The sequence below is a fragment of the Giraffa tippelskirchi genome, chromosome 13 (genome assembly GCF_054371585.1).
Source record: "Giraffa tippelskirchi isolate mGirTip1 chromosome 13, T2T-mGirTip1v1.2.pri, whole genome shotgun sequence".
NCBI lineage: Eukaryota > Metazoa > Chordata > Mammalia > Artiodactyla > Giraffidae > Giraffa > Giraffa tippelskirchi.
Window position 1 is genome coordinate 67,203,087 of NC_137287.1, and position 16,289 is coordinate 67,219,375.

General features: G+C 41.2%; 1 long non-coding RNA gene across 2 annotated transcripts in view; it reads right to left on the reverse strand.

Moving 5' to 3' along the window:
* Nucleotides 1–13,179, reverse strand: part of LOC145532182 (uncharacterized) — a 196,761-nt gene extending 183,582 nt beyond the window's left edge. Inside the window, exon 1 of one of the 2 annotated variants that reach the window (XR_014073072.1) lies at nucleotides 12,873–13,174. This is a non-coding gene — a long non-coding RNA (uncharacterized LOC145532182). Of the gene's footprint in view, nucleotides 1–12,872 lie in introns of both variants that reach the window. The other variant, XR_014073071.1, reaches the window with a different exon arrangement.
* Nucleotides 13,180–16,289: the final 3,110 nt, after the last annotated feature.

Sequence of the window (16,289 nt, forward strand, 5' to 3'; positions counted from 1 at the left end):
GCTTATTTAACTTATATGCAGAGTACATCATGAGAAACGCTGGGCTGGAAGAAACACAAGCTGGAATCAAGATTGCCGGGAGAAATATCAATAACCTCAGATATGCAGATGACACCACCCTTATGGCAGAAAGTGAAGAAGAACTAAAGAGCCTCTTGATGAAGGTGAAGGAGGTGAGTGAAAAAGTTGGCTTAAAGCTCAACGTTCAGAAAACTAAGATCATGGCATCTGGTCCCATCACTCCATGGGAAATAGATGGGGAAACAGTGGAAACAGTGTCAGACTTTACTTTTTTGGGCTCCAGAATCACTGCTGATGGTGACTGCAGCCATGAAATTAAAAGACGCTTACTCCTTGGAAGGAAGGTTATGGCCAACCTAGACAGCATGTTTAAAAGCAGAGACATTACTTTGCCAACAAAAGTCCGTCTAGTCAAGGCTATGGTTTTTGCAGTGGTCATGTATGGATGTGAGAGTTGGACGGTGAAGAAAGCTGAGCGCCGCAGAATTGATGCTTTTGAACTGTGGTGTTGGAGAAGACTCTTGAGAGTCCCTTGGACTGCAAGGAGATCCAATCGATCCATCCTAAAGGAGATCAATCCTGGGTGTTCATTGGAAGGTCTGATGTTGAAGCTGAAGCTCCAATACTTTGGCCACCTCATGCGAAGGGTTGACTCATTGGAAAAGACCCTAATGCCGGGTAGGATTGGGGGCGGGAGGAGAAGGGGACGACAGAGGATGAGATGGTTGGATGGCATCACCGACTCGATGAACATGGGTTTGGGTAGACTCCGGGAGTTGGTGATGGACAGAGAGGCCTGGCGTGCTGCAGTTCATGGGGTCGCAGAGAGTCGGACACGACTGAGCGACTGAACTGAACTGAACTGAACTGATTCACTTTACTGTATAGCAGAAACTAACACAACATTGTAAAGCAACTATGTGTGTGCTCACTCACCCAGATGTGTCCAATTCTTTGCAATCCCATGGACTGTAGCACTCCATGTTCCTCTGTCCATGTGATTTCCCAGAAAAAAATTGCTCCTCCAGGGAATCTTTCCATCCCATGGATTGAACCCACATCTCCTGCATTGGCAGGCGGATTCTTTAACGCTGAGCCACCTGGGCAGCCAGCAGCTATACACCAGTAAATATTTAAATAAGTAAATAAATTTAGATTTATGCATATAATTTAGTTATTTTTAGATGGAAGACTTTGATGCAAAGGCTTGTTTTTCTAAAAGGTATGAAAGAAAATCCAGACTGACGTCTCTTGAATTATCAAGTAATTTGGGAATAAGAATGTCTTCAACACAGTTCACTTTATGGTTTTGGAATTGCATTTATGATACTAGTATAAGGACAGAACTGGAGATCAGTGGAATAAAATTGAAAGCCCAGATATCTGTAATTAATCAAGTCTCAACAAGTAGGCCAAGACAATTTAGTAAGGAAAGAAGAGTCTTCAACAAATTGTTCTGGGACAACTATACATCCACATACAAAAGAATGAAGTTGAATCCCTAACTCACATCACATATAAAAATGAACTCAAAATGAATCAAAGACCTAAATGTAAGAACTAAAGTCATAAAACTACTAGAATAGATCATAGGCCTTAAATTCCATGCTTTGGATTAGGCAACAATTTCTTAAAAAAAAAAAATACAAGCACAAGAAAGAAAAAAATAGATAAATTGTATGTCATCAAAATTTAAAAAAACGTATGTCATCAAAATTAAAAACTTTTATGCTTTCAAGTTCCCTATCAAGAAAGTGAGGGGGGAAAAACACCATAGAAAAAGAAAATATCTGCAAATCATATATCAGATAAGGATCTAATACCTAGAATATATATATTAAAAAAATCTTACACTGCTATAAAGAAAACTAACCCAATTTAAAAATGGGCAAAGGATCTGCAGACATATTTCAGAAGTCACACAAATGGGCATCAGACATAGGAGAAACGGCCCAAAATCATTAGTTGTTAAGGAAATGCAACTCAAACCACAATGAGATATCACTTCACATCTGCTGGCATGCAAAAATAAAAAAGATGGGCAAAAACAAGTGGTGACCAGGATGTGGAGAAATTAGAACCCTTTGACATTGCTGGTGAGAATGCAGAGCGTCATAGCTACTTTTGAAAACAGTTCCACATGTCCTCAAAATGTTAAACATAGACTCATATGACCCAACAATTTCACTCCTAGGCAGTTAAAATCGTAGGGCCACACAAAAACTCAATCATCTTCACAGCAGCATTATTCATAATAGCTCAAGATGGAAACAACAAAGTTCATCAGTTGATGATTGGACAAACAAAATATGCTATGTCCAATTAATGGAATATGATTTAAGGAATCAAGTATTTAAGGAATAAAGTACTGACATAAGCTGTGAGATGAATGAACTTTGAAAACTTCATGGTAGGTTGGACTTCTTTTTTTATGCAAAGATGAAAAAAAAAACAGACTCAAAGACCACATATTTTGTTGTTGTTGTTCAGCCACTAAGTCCTGTCTGACTCTTTGTGACCCCATGGACTATATATAGCACACCAGGCTCCTCCAACCTCCACTATCTCCAGGAGTTTGCTCAAATTCACATCCACTGAATCCGTGATACTATCTAATAGCTCATCCTCTGCTGCCCCCCTTCTCCTGACCTCAATCTTTTCCAGCATCAGGGTCTTTTCTAATGAGCTGGCTTTTCACATCAAATAGCCAAAGTATTGGAGCTTTAGCTTCAGCAACAGTCCTTCCAATGAATATTTAGGGTTGATTTCCTTTAGGGTTGACTGGTTTGATCTCCTTGCTGTCCAAGGGACTCTCAGGCACCACAATTTGAAAGCATCAGTTCTTTGGTGCTCAGCCTACTTTATGGTCCAACTCTCATATTCATACATGACTACTGGAAAAACCATAGGGTTGACTATACAGACCTTTGTTGGAAAAGTGATTATCTCTGCTTTTAAGTAAGTTGTCTGATTCCTAAGATGTCAATGTTCACCCTTGCAATCTCCTGCTTGACCACATACAATCTACGTGATTCATGGACTGAACATTCCAGGTTCCTATTCAATATTGTTCTTTATAGCATCAGACTTTACTTTCAATACCAGACACATCCACACATCCAGGCGTCATTTCAACTTTGGCCCAGTTGCTTCATTTTTGCTGGAGCTGTTAGTAATTGCCCTCCCATCTTCCCCAGTAACATACTGGACACTTTCCAACCTGGTGGGGGTGGGGGTGGCGCTTATCTTACGGCATCATATCTTTTTGCCTTTTCATTCTGTTCATGGAGTTCTCCAGGCAAGAATACTGGAGTGGATTCCATTTCCTTCTCCAGCAGACCACATTTTATCAGAACTCTTTACTATGATCCATCTGTCTTGGGTGGCCCTGCATAGCATGGCTCATAGCTTCACTGAGTTATGCAAACCCCTTCGCCACAACAAGGCTGTGATCCATGAAGGGGCCACATATTGTATGATTCCATTTATATGAAATGTCTAGAATAAGCAAATCTACAGATACAGAGCAGAAGTCAGGGACTGGAGGGTGATTGTTAATGAGAATGGGGTTTCTTTGGGAAATGATGAAAATGTTCTGGAATTAGACAGTGGTCATGGTTGTACACTCTGTAAATACCCTTAATTGTACACTTTAAAAGGGTGAATTTTATGATGCATGAATTATATTTTAATTAAAATAAGAAGCATAATTGTGTCTTTGAATTCTTTTCTAACAGGGAAATAAAGGCGGAGAATTAGCTAAACTGCCCAAAGTTAGCAGTGGAACCTGCACCCTAATTTGCAAATCTGTGTACTCTAGTCCATTATTTACAGTGACTATCAGTATCTAACCCAACTCCCATGTTGAAACTGTCACGTGTCTTCTGGTTAATTATTGATATTTGGTGATAAATCTGACAGGAAACATTTCCTTATCTATTTATTCTATAAAATGTGGTGGCTTGATATGTAAATTTATGTCTGTAGATCATCCATTGATTTAGGATCAACTTTTAAATCAGTTCACATTGACTGAAAACCTTGCATGTGCCCAGTCTCATGCACACATTGTTTTGGAAATGCAGAACTCAAGATCAGAAAGTCAGGGAATTAGAGATATAGATTGAGAAATCAAGTGTCTAGTGGTGCTGGTTAAAGTCCTAAGCTGGGATGAAATTGCTGGGGAAGAGCAGGCTCAGCGGGTAAAGAATGGGCTGCAATGCAGGAGACGTGGGAGACATTGGTTCGATCCCTGGGTCAGGAAGATCCCCTGGAGGAGGAAATTGCAACCCAGTCCAGTATTCTTCCCTGAAAAATCCCACGAACAGAAGAGCCTGGCAGGCTACAATCCAAAGGGCCGCCAAGAGTGGGACACGACTGAGTGATTAAACACACACAGCAAGCAGAGAAGAGAGGAACTCAAATGGAACCCAGGAGCACAGATGCTTCAGAGCAGCAAGTGGTGAGTGAATGACAGAGGCAGGAGAAAGCTACCCCACCTGATAGGAAACGTTATATCTTATTATATTACATGACTGTCTTCCTTGCTATTCCCTGAGCTCCTCGGGTTTGTGTCCCTCTACTGCAGGACACAACTTGGCGACTGAACACCACACACTGCAGAAAAGTATTTAGATAAGTCACCAAGACCCCTCAAATGGTCAGATCCCATGGACTTTCACCACTTCTTACTTTATCAGTGTATTATATTTGATACTGTAAACAGACCATTACCTTATTTTTTCCTTAAAATGTAGGCACAAAAATGGCACTCCTCTCCTGGGGCTCCAGCAAGGGCAGCTCCTTGAACATAAGGCTGTGTTGCTGCTGCAGAGATCCCTCCTTGGAGATGGGCCACCCACCTCTTCTGAGGCCCTCCCCCTTCTGCTCCACTGTCTCCACTGCAGCATAAGCCCACACAGAGTTCTTTGTGATGCTGCTCCTAGGAAGCTCTACTCAGGGGGTCCCAGCCCAGAAGATGTGAGACACAGATGTCTATTGAACAGAACAATGGTTAAGAGTAGAGTCCTGGCTTCATCCAGATGCACTGCCTTGTTCAAGCTTCATGACCTCTCTCCTCGTCCTGTCTGCTTTGCAGGACCCTCTTCCCCTGTTGACTCTGAACACAGGGATGCTTCCTCCCTAGTCTACTCTCATGCTGCCAACCCCAATCTCTAGATAAATAACTTGTGACTGTACATTTCTTTATATATATAGAATGGTTTTCTTTTTAAAAAAATGTATTTAGTGTTTTGGCTGCGTCAGGTCTTAGTTGTGGCACACGGGATCCTCGTTGCATCACGCAGGATCTTTTTTCACTGCAGTGTTTGGACTTTTAGTTGTGTTCAGGCTTTGTTTCCCCTCAGCATGTAGGACCTTAGTTCCCCAACCAGGGATTGAACCCATGTCCCCTGCGTTGCAGGGCAGATTCTTAACCACTGTACCACCAGGAAAATCCCTGAATTTATAATTCTTTTCCAGATCTGCTCCCGAGGTCCAATACCATGCATCCATCTCATCCTCTCAAATTCAGCATGCCAAGAAAAGGAACTCTTTCTCCCAAGACATGCTTTTTCTACATTCCTATTATCATATACCCTTTAAGCCAACCCTGCAATCTAGGAATTATCCTATCTCTTCTCTCCCAAAGCCAATTGATAAGAAAGCCCTATCTGTTCTACCTTCATAAGATAGTTTAGATCCAATATCATTCCCATTAGTATGCGGCATGTTACATCCTCATCACTTCTTCCCTAAATGGCTGCCATTAACTCATAATTTCCCTATTTCCCATCATATCTTCCCTCCATCCAAGCCTCCAGTTCACTGGAAGAGTGGTCTTTCTAAAATACAAAATTGAGTAATTTACTAGATGAAAAAACTTGAATAACCTACAGCATGATTCCCACACTGTGAACCAAGTCACCCTTGGGCACCACACAGTGACCTCAGATTTGCTGTAGACTATTTTTTTTGAGGAAAATGCAGCAACATCTATCAGACACTGCACAAATTACTATTGTGGCATTTGGAACTAGCAACTTAATGATTGGAACTGTTAGGTATTTCTCTTGGTCTTGAGCATTGCAAAAAAATTAGAGAGACACTAAGGATGCAGTGAACTGGTACCTACCTCTCCAACCCCATCTTTCTCATCATGCCTTGACTTCTTCCCCAGTCCTACCCTGCAATCCAGCAGACAGGCTTGTATTTACCCAGATATGTCCTTTCTGCCATCCTGAGTGGTTAGGCTCTGATATCTAAGAGAGCAGAGACATGGTCCTTCCAGGGTTTAGTGGTGAGACTGGATACCCTCAAGAGAACACAAGATGAAGTAAATAAACTGGGGAAGTCACTCCATAACCTCTACACTGGGTGGATTCTGTATGTGTTAGATGATCTGAAGCTAAAAAAAAAGGCTGACTGACCGTTCTCTGGAATTTCACATATATTTGTCAGGCCAAGGGGAGTGGGAAGACCAGCCCTCTGGCCCTCATCTGCTCCCACTTTTATACAAAGGTCTGTGTTTTTCTGGGCTTCCCAGGTGGCTCATTGGTAAAGAATCTCCCTGCCAATGCAGGAGATACAGGAAACATGGGTTAGATCCCTGGGTTGGGAAGATCCTTGGAGGAGGAAATGGCAACCCACTCCAGTATTCTTGCCTGGGAAATCCCATGGACAGAGGAGCCTGGTGGGCCATGGGGCCCCAAGAGTCAGACATGACTTAGCAACTAAATAACAACAACTGTATTTTTCTAGGATGGGAGGCAGAGACCACAGCAAAGCAACAGTAAGACTGTCTTTGTTAATGACTGCACCATCCCTTCCTTCCCTGAAAAGTGGCCTAGTACCTGAGTTATATAAATGGCTGCTCTTTTCTCTGTGCCCAACTTTATCTTATTCTATTATAGCATCTCTGATATTTTCACAATTATCTGTTCACCTGTCTTCTCCACTTGCGTATAAGCTTGTGGAGGGCCAAGACTATGCCTGGTTTAGTTCTGTATTCTCACCTATCAGAGTGCCTGATACATAGTAAGTGATGAGTGGATAGTTGATGAATGAATAAATTTCAAGGAGAATGTGGGTGAGTCCCAGAAGAAGCTCAAGCAAGTAAGAAAATAAACAGTGTTCACTAGATTAAAAAGTTCAAAAGTCAAAGACGATAGCAGTCAAAGGTGTTTCAAGAGTGTGATAGGGACAAACTAGTTTGCAGATGCTGAGGTGCAAACTGGGAGATGTGGCAGAGTTTACTGTCTAAGTAAAAGCCACTCCCTCATTTCCTCCTGGCTAAGTAGAATTTCAGTTTTGTTTAGGCATTGAGCAGATTCTCTTTGATGTGGAAAAATGGGCCCAGTTCCTAAACTATATAAAAATTCTGACTGATGAGATGTAAGAGGAAATCCTTTGGTGGGGTGCTTTAGGAAAATATTTTACCTCCTTGACATGAGTCAGGCTAACGAGCAACAAGTTTCTGCCTATTTTTTCACTTCTGCACCAAGGTGAAGATGTGATACTTAAAGTGTGGCAGCCATTCTGCAATCATGAGTTAAAGGTCAAGTGAATTGCAGAGCTGTGACATCACTGAAACCCTGAGAAAATACCAGCAATTCTTTACCTACGGACTTGTTACATAAACAAAAGAACAAAAAACCCAACCTTCAGTTTTAGCTAGGTTTTCTAGTACATTCTAATTTATATAGAAAGAAAGAAAAGAGAGAGAAAGAGAAGACAGTAGAGACTCCCTCTTCTAAATAAACATATTACAAATAATAATAGATCAGCAGCTAAAGACAGCTTGTTCAGTAGCCTTTGGAAATGAGGCTAGAAATGCAAACGTAATGACGTTACAGGGTGCTTAATGCCAGAGAAGAGACAGGCTGTAATTTTGTTGGCAATAGAGAGTCATAGAAGGTTTTTGAGTAAAGCTCTAGAACTTCCAAAAGATTTCTTTAGCAAAATTAGGAGGATCCATATGTGCCCAAAGAATCATACATTTCAAGTCACTTTCACTTGACATGATTGTATTTGGCACTGCACACTGCCAATGCAGGAGAGGCAAGAGACATGAGTTTGATCCCTGGGTCGGGAAGATTTCTGGAATAGGAAATGGCAACCCACTCCAGTTTTCTTTCCTGGGAAATCCCACAGACAGAGAAGCCTGGTGGGCTATAATCCATGGGGTCACAAAGAGTCAGACATGACTGAGTAAACACACACACACACACACCACTGCATATGGCAGAGTTCATACAATGTGTGACACCCCTCACTCAGTTCACACATGAGTAACCAAAACAGTAACTGTGTTACTTTATCATGCTTGTTGGCCTAATACAAACATGAAGTCTCAGAGCAAATGAAGTATTATATTATTTCAGTGTCACCATGGTATGAATAGTCTCTGTGAAAGTTACTAGTCCCTGGGAAAGTTATAAGCAAATAAAACTTCTGTTAATGAAAACTAGCAATGGTAGAAATATACACTGTATGCCTGCCCATTCAGTCATGTCTGACTCTTTGCAACCCTTTGGACTGTAGCCCACCAGGCTCCTCTGTCCATGAGATTTTTCAGGCAAAAATGGAATGGAGTGGGTTGCCATTTCTTCCTTCAGGGGATCTTCCCAACCCAGGGATCAAACCAGAGTCTCCTGTGTCTCCTGCATTACAAACATATTCTTTACCAGCTGAGCCAACAGGGAAGCTCCACACATTATATTAACTTCTGCCATATAAAATGAGAACATGAGGCCACATATGTACTTCCAAAATACCAATTCCTAATACTTGATCTGCATCAAAAAGAAATTAGAGATGCTAAAATAATGCCTTACATTCTAGGCCTGAGACTGATTTTTCAAGAGTGTTTTATAATGTGGAAAGTTCTCAATTTGCTTGCTTTTAAAAGTATTTTTAATGATTCAGTCATATTAGAATAAACAGTCTTATGCTTATTCATAGTTTCAAACAAGTCTCTCTTACTTAATCTACTCAGAAAACAAATGAGCTTTCAAAAGAGAGACATCAAACTAGAGAATCTCTGATGTGAATATCATATAATAATCGAACATGGTATAGGAAAAACATCGAGGAATGGTGTTTACTTTGTCATCATGTATGTGAACACCATCTTACAATAGTTATTACTAATTAAGATAAAGAAATGTGTCATTTTTTTGTTGGACTAGGAATTAATGTTACAGATTTTAAATAAATTGTAACAATCATATCATAAAGTAGAAAGAACAAAAATGTTAACATCTTGCTGTAGTTGCCCTTGATCTTTTTATAAAGCATGGACATCCCCTTTGGATTTCTTCCTATTCCCCTCCTTCCTTTTCTCCAAAAGGAAATCACTTTTTTTTTTAAGTCAATGAATCCTTCCTGTTAATAGTACTATATTTCACATGTGTATATCCTTACCCAGTTCCTTCACCTATGAAATTATATGTAAATTATTAAATACTTCATGTAGGCTATTTATGCATTCTGAATATTAATCCTTTGTCAAGTCCATGTCTTGGAAATATTGTCTCCACTTGTCTTTTAACCTTTTATGATGTCTTTTGTCATATGTATACAATTTATTTTAATATAATTCAATGTATCCTTTCCTCTATGAATTGTGCATCTCAATGTTTTAAGAACTTGTTCTCTACTCCAAGGTCATAAAGATATTCTCCTATATTTCCTTCTAATATTTTTAAAGTTTTGTTTTTCTTATTTGGGTTTTTAGTCTATCTGAATTTAATTTGTGTGTAGAGTAAGGTAGAGATCTAATTTTATTCTTTTCCATAGGGATAGGGATGGGGATGTTTATTTTTAAATGAGAAAAAATAAAGAACTAATCATTCCTTATAATGTGTAAACTCTTCAACATCAGATACCATGTTTGATTTATACCCTTCTCCCCAGTACACTGCCTCAATGGTCTTTGAACATTACTAATAGTATGTATGTATATATTCTAGATAAATGAGACTTTTCTCTAGGCAACCCCCCCCTTGCTTAGAGCATATACAAAGTTGTCCATCTAAAATAAACTGAATTGTGCCTTAATATATCCCTTTTGAGCAGGAAATAACATCTTCATAGGATTAACTTGGTATAAATACTGAATCATTCCAATTAAAATGAAGGGTATTAAAAAATAAATTAAAGGGCACTAATAACTTTCTAAGTTTGCCCATTTTTAGAAAGCTTATCTGGGGGGGGGGAGAATCTACCTACCCTTTCACTGAGATTCATTTTGCTTATCTACCAAGAGAAAAGCATAAAAAAGAAGTGAGAGTCTGGATTAAACCTATTTTTAAAAGACATAAAGTCAGCTGTTTAAGCAAAACTCAATTTGATAAACATACCAGGAGGATACCAATTCACAGATTTAGGATCTTAATAAGGCCTAGTTGCACTGGTTTAGTTCTTGCCAAGACTACTTCCTTTCTCTTTTCTTTCATGAAGAAATAGTGTGAAAGTAAGGTATGAACATAACCTAACTTTAATCAAAGCAATTCATGAAAACCAAGGAAGGTAAATTTTAAAGAACCATCCTAAGATTCTTTCAAAGACTACTACCCTGAGACAGTTTTAAAGAGATTCTTCTTATGAAATTTTGAAATCTTTTCAAATAATTCCAGGAGCACTAGAATCATGTAAGGAATGAGCATTTGTATATTTTTCTCTGTAGGATATGGTTCTGACAGACCACAGAGGAGATCAAACTAGTCAGAAGATATGAAAATAAAGTGAAATGTAGTTGGTAATAATTATACTGGAAAGCAAAATCTTTTTATTTTCAAATATTGTATAGAGACTAACCTTTTTCTTTACCATGACTAAAAGACACATTCAGGTCAGAAAATGATGTCACTGCTTTCAGAGTTTTGTACTGACTGAAGCCCTTCACTTGAAATAGTTTCTATCAGCTGGTTCTTTAATAGAACCAAGGCACATTCTGCCCAACCACTACCACCACCCCCAGCAAAAACAAACCCGAGACTCTACTACTGCGATTGAGCACAATCCGGAAATATCACCTTCTGCTTTATCTTTTACATAGCGACATATTTCTCACTGTTTCACTGAACACCGCTTAGAGACCCTGAACTTCAAAATCATAAAGCGTCTGGAGAAACTATGCGAGAACCACATTTTGGGGCGTTACGTATTCAAAAGCATCTCTCTTTTTTTAAACAGAGTTCATCCTCATTCTTCAAAAGGATCAAAGTCAACAATGCATGTAAAAGGAAAAGTAATTTTCAAAAAAGTTCGGCCTGGAAAACACAAGTATCTCAGTGCTTGGGGTTCCCTCGGCTCAAAAGAAAACAAGAAAAAAAAAATTATTAACATTGCCTCTTCTCTACACGCTTCTCTTAAAATGGTCCTTGGAAGTCCCTTGGGAAAATGAGATCCATCTATCCAAGTATACCATGCCCACGAAGACGGCAAAAACGATATTCTAAAGCTTAAAAAAATTCAAAAAGGTATTAACTTCTGCGCAAGCCCTGAGTCTCCTCCAGGTCTGTGACGCCCGGCTGGTGGGACGGCGCCGCGCGAGTCCAGGCGCAAAACCGCGGGGGACTAGGGCGCAAGGCGAGCGCACGACTAATTAAAGGAGCTATCTGAGTTCTAAAAAAAAAAAACAAAACAAAACCCTGTCTCCACCAAACCAATTCGTTACCTAGCCTCACCGTCCCCACCACTCCCGCTCCCCGACACGCAGAAAACATCAAGTGAGACGGGCGGGGGAGCGCGAGCCCAGAAAGGGAACTGAGAAGAGAAGCGCCTGTGACACAAAATGGAGAAGGAGGAACCGAGAGGGGAAAGAAAAGAAGGAAAAGCGGGGGAAGGAGATGGTTAAGAAGAAAAGCAAAGGGGTGATGGGGTAGCGATTACGGGGAGAAAAGCCGAGGGGCGGTGGGGCGTTAAAGGACAAGAAACAGAGTTGACGAAGTAAGAGACGGAGGAGAAAAGAAAGACGTCCTAGAGGCCGAGGCTCCATTTTCAGCAGCGCCATTTCGCTTTTCCTTTCGCCGCGTTTTGTTTGGTTTTGTTTGCAGCGGGTGGACGGGCGCCAGCGCGTTTCTGCAGCTTCAGCAGCTTTGCTCGGGCAGACTGGGAGGCACGCAGGGCCCGCGCGGCCCCCTCCCCGCTCCGGACTTCCAGCGCACCTCCCGTTCCTTCTGGTGGCTGGGCGGCCTCCCTCCTCGGTCCCCGGCCCGAGGGGACCCGACCCAACCCCCCGGGGCCCGCAGATCTCTCCAGTTCCCCCCGCGGGGTTAGCGGCGGGCGCGTGCCGCAAAGGGCTGGGGTAATCGAGAAGCGTCGAGGAAAGAAACTGAAAAAGACCGACTGCACCCGAGGCGGGGAGGGAGGGGCGCACAGAGCCCGGGGAGCCACGAGGGGCGCCCGAACATAGACCTTTCCCAGAATAGCTGGGGGTCCCGCCCGCCTTCGGCCTCGGCTCCAGAGACCCACCGAGCACCTCCACCTGCGCCCTGCGACGGGGGTGGCGCGGCCTCGTTCGCGCGCTCCCGCCGGGGCCACGTCCCCGGCCCACCCGGAGCCCCGCTGCCCGAGGCGGCGCCGGGCCCGGGCCCGGGCCTCCAGGCCTCTCCCCGCAGCCGGAAGAACGGCTAAGACCGGGCTCGGCCCGGAACCTCAGGCGGGCCCGAGAGAAACGATGGCCCAGAGCCAGGCTCTGGGCGCCCGTCCGGGACGCGGCCGGGACACCAGTCTGCGCGGTGGGAGTCCCAGGGATTTTCGGCGCGGGGTTGTCCCGAAGCTCCTGCGGGGTTAAATTCTGGGGCAATGGGAGGCTCTTTAGGAAACAGAAAGTGAGGTTTTCTCACCCTCGACCTTCAACTGCTGGTTTCCGTCGACTGATAGTGTCCATTGTAAGAGTGTCCAACGCGCCCCGGGTAGATTCTCTTCGTACCCCTCTCCTTGTTTCTTCACTTGCCCATGACCTTGTCCTTCGCTCAAAGTGACGTCCTTGCCGGCACTAGAGGAGCCCCCGGCTCTCCGGCGTCCGCACCCTCAGCGCTAGCTCCACGGACGATCCTCTGGGGACAAAGTAGGGGGTGGGGGGAGACGCCGGGCAGCGAGGCCGCGAGTCGGGAGCTGCGGCCGGTCTCGCCCAGCTCCCAGCACTGACCCGTGCGGGGCGGCTGAGGAGACACCGCGGCCACACGTGCCGTCGGGTTCCGCGCTGCGCAGCGCTGTGGGCCAGGACCGCCACCTCCGGCTTCCCGGGCTCTCCTTCCTTCCCGGCGCAGGGGTGTGATGGCTTGACTCTGGAAGCGACGGCTTCCACAGGCTGGGGGAGCGGAGCCCGTGAAAGTGTGGACTGGGGATCACTGCAATGGTAACCGAACCCCACAGTGTCCCAGGGTGTCTTGGTCAGCGATTCCCTGGTTTTGCACCTGGAAAAGAAACGTCTTCACTCCTGTGCGCCCCGGTTCACTGCGTCCCCTTTCCGTGGTCAACTCTAACCACATAGCACTGTCCGTGCCACCAGCCCCTGGAATGCTCGGATAACTCAGACCCTGCAGTATATCAGACGCGCCACCCACACTCGGCGCCTTCGAAGATCCTCGGATGCGCGCAGCCGGGTCCTTGAATCCCCTCGCTCCGCCTGCCATTCACGCGCGGGCTCACCTGCCGTTTTGCCTAGGACCTTGGAACTCCGCGAATTTCTCACTACTTCTACATTAGCCGGCCTTCAAATTTTGAAGTAACATTTAGGCTATTTCCAATTGTTGATCCTTTATATAAATAGTTTTTCAGATTACAGATTTCTACAAGGAAAACATCTCTTTCCCAAAAGAGGGGTGGGGTGGGGTTGGGAAACCCACTCAGTTTCTTGTATTCTTCTAGTAGAAAAGTTGCATTAAAATGCAGGCTTAGAATTACTTCAGGATTAAATTCTTTTCCAAAAGAGAAAGCTCGATGGCTAACTTCCAACTTTAGTCTTGACATCTTTAGGTAAGGTGATCTTCTCCTTGTGTTTTTTTGTGACTTTCAAAGACAAGCAGATCAATGCTAAAGTTCAAACTCAGAGAGCTATCTGTGATGGTTTTAGAAGATTCTACAAAATTAAGAAGTAAAAAGTATAGAAAAGCTATAAGGCCTAGTTCACAAATAACATTGCAGCTTCAGTTTCTGAAACAGATAGAAAGGACTGTAGGAGATTTTAAACATTTTAAAAATTAAAGTATTCCAGTCTGGAACACATATTTATCATCTGACAGTATATGAAATTTACATTGAGCATTGTCCATAAGTCTCATGTTTCTATTTGTTTCTCGGATTTACTCAAGTTTTTGTGCTTCCCTCTTTTGTGGGAAAGTTTATAATTTTAACTCACCATGTTTCTTTTAATTTAATCATAAGTTTTCTTTTTAAGTGCAAACTCTAAAGCCATTTAGAAAGGATATTTTATGGCAGCCAAATACAAGAGCAAATAAAACTTAAATAACTCATCTGTCAAGGATCAATTCCTTCAGAAATAAAAGTTGAAAGTTGTAGCTTGATAGGTCCTCTGTCCACTCTTAAATCTAGCCACTGAATGCAACTGATTAGGTATTAAGGCCTACTTTCTGTTTGTTTGTTTGTTTTTTAACATTCCAAAGCATTTACTAAACTTAAGAGAAACTTGGGTTTCTTTTCATAAGTTCATGTACTGATTAATTTTCACTGCGTTAAGTTACTCATGTGCATTTCATGTGTTAAATGGTGCAAAGTAGTGTGCAATTCAAAAAGAAAAGCATCTCTATTGGATAGATTTACCCTGTAAAAAAAGCATACAGTCACTGTCTCAGAATTAACAGAAGAGGCAAATCTTAAGTAGAACTCTTATATATTTGATTCAAAATCCATTTAGAAAGATAGTTAATATAAATTGCCTTCAGAGCAAATTTTTGGCAAGATAGTTCTTAGGAATGCAAAAAACTAAATCCAAAATGTCCAATATATGATAGTCAACTTATACAAAATTTTTGCAAAACTGTTTTATTATTCTTAACGTTACCTATTGATCTTTTTCTCTTTCAAAATCTCAATATTGGTAATTTATTGAATATCTTTAAAGCACTTCTTTATGTTTAGAATCACCTGCTTTGTTATAGCATAAGTGATAATTCCTTCAACCCACTGAAATATGTTATACTAAGTATTTTCAATGTTGCTTATTTGTTTCATGAATACCTTAAATTTCAAATATGTACAATTTTTACATTTTGAAGTACATTTTTAGCACTAGATATTGCAAATGGAATACATTCAAGTATTTAATTCTAATAAGAAACAAATGTAAAAGTCTAAATAAGGTATGTACAATCACAGGAAATAGCAAAGAAAATAATTTCATTTTTCTATAATTCTACTGTCATTTTAAGAACATTCAGTTAAAAACATGAAGTAAGTTATTTGCTAATACCTTATTTTTTACTAAAATATTTAAAAGCTTCCTAAGATCTTATTTTTGTACTAAAATATTAAAAAGTAATACAGTTTATATTCTCTAGCAATCACTTCCCAATCCATTGCTTTGTTAATTACTCTTCTGATTATGTCTACTGGATACCAACCATGATCAAAAACTTAGATAATGAAATGTCTTAAAATTTCCCCTGTTAATGTTTAATGTTGTTTCTTAATTTTTTATGAGAAATGTAGTTAAAAGCTTTTAACAACTTTTAAACATAGAATTAAGATGAACACTTGCACTCATTTATCAAATATATAGAATTTACTGAAGTTCAAGGTCATCTGAACATTGAATATGTTGAACATAAATATTGATATACGGCAAGTTCAAAAGTTATAATTCTTTACATTAAGTGGAAATTTAGGAATAGTGTTCCTTTTATTTTACTATGTCTTGCTTTAAGAGGGCTGTATATGATACCAAAACATTTTAAGAAAAGTGTATGTAGTGCTGATAGTGGTTGCAGGGATAGTGATGGGAGTTATTGAGGTAATCTTACTGCTTTTTAAAAATCTACATTTGTTTGAAAACATTTTTGTTTGTTTTCAGCTAAATATTTGGCAATGTGTTCAATGCCTCAATTTCTCAAATAATTGTAAAGATCTAAAAATAACAGAGTAAAAGAATGCTGATCAGCTACAATGTTATAGTTTTCATGTCACAAATAAAAACTGCATCTAAGCCATTGATCTTCAGTGGTATATTAATGAAAAGTCTACAAATAATACAGAAAAGTTGCATAATTGTATTACTGAATTAAAAATTATTACTACAATAA